The sequence below is a fragment of the Crinia signifera genome, chromosome 3 (assembly GCF_055691185.1).
Source record: "Crinia signifera chromosome 3, ASM5569118v1, whole genome shotgun sequence".
Taxonomy (NCBI): Eukaryota; Metazoa; Chordata; class Amphibia; order Anura; family Myobatrachidae; genus Crinia; species Crinia signifera.
In genome coordinates, this window is record NC_139219.1 from 326,865,237 (window position 1) to 326,866,436 (window position 1,200).

General features: G+C 42.2%; 1 pseudogene; it reads left to right on the forward strand.

Moving 5' to 3' along the window:
• Positions 1–788: 788 nt before the first annotated feature.
• LOC146065318 (5S ribosomal RNA) lies at positions 789–908 on the forward strand (annotated as a pseudogene).
• Positions 909–1,200: the final 292 nt, after the last annotated feature.

Genomic DNA, 1,200 nt, shown 5'->3' on the forward strand with positions numbered 1-1,200 from the left:
AACTACTGCAGGAGGTACTATATGTATACCACCAACCATTGTTTGCATGCAGCTAATAGCATTCTTTATTGAGATTGAACCACCTGCTTGCATCATAAGCAGCAACTGTTACAAAGTTACTTTTCCAGTAAAACTGTATCTGAAAATCTATCACTGGGACTAAGCCAAGCACTCAATTGGAGGGCTCTCTGTTAGAAAACCTACAATAACCTATATAGGAACGGAGTGACAATTAAGAGACTGCAACACTGTGAATACAATTGCATTTACTGGTTCTAATCTGTACTACCTGATATATCAGGCTACCCAGACTCAGCGTATAGGTAGTTAATCCTATCAACATCAAAAATACTTAAAACTCTGACCGCATGGACTAAGAGGCAATTTTGTCGGTATTTACTATCCAGATCCAGCCTCTCACTTTGTTTAATCACACTCTCTCTCTTCTTTTCTCTCTCCCTGCCATTTCCACTGTGCCCTCCTTATTTTCTGTCTATCAAATCTGTCACTCTTCCTTTTCCCAATCCCACTCTCCTCCCAAACCCCCCCACCTTTTTTTCACCTTCTCCTCTTTCCCCCTCCCCTTTTTTCTTTCCCTTCCCCCCCCCCCCTTCCCCCCCCTCCCCCCACCTTTTACTACTTGATGCGGACGTTTTAAGTTGTATTGGTTACTAAATATCCAGTTGGTAAATCGAAGCGTGGCCAATGATAAACAGGTATTGAGTCAGCTATTAACGCTTTGACGCAGTTAACCAGACAATTGTGATCTTGGGAATTAATCCTCAATAAAATACCACCATACCTCACTGGAACTGCCCAAATACTTCCCGAACTTGGAAGCTAAGCAGTGACGGGCCAGACTAGTATTCCTGTGGGTGACCCCAGAAGAACCCCTGGTGTGGTATTAATAGAGGTATCCCTAATTAAATTGTACTGGACACGCCTACTGCATAAGCAATATAAGCTGTAAGAATACCATCACAATAGTTGCTGGGGCAACACATATCCCTACGGGTTATTTAAACCGAATAGGGATCCAAACCATTCATTTTCGCCCACAATCGCATTGTCCATATATCAATGTCGATAAGGACGTGATGCGCCGAATGGAGAATAAAGTGTGAAAAGTCAAAAGGACCATCACACAACATTTTTATGCAAAAATCCTCTGTTTGCCAGTATTAATTGGTACCTAACCTT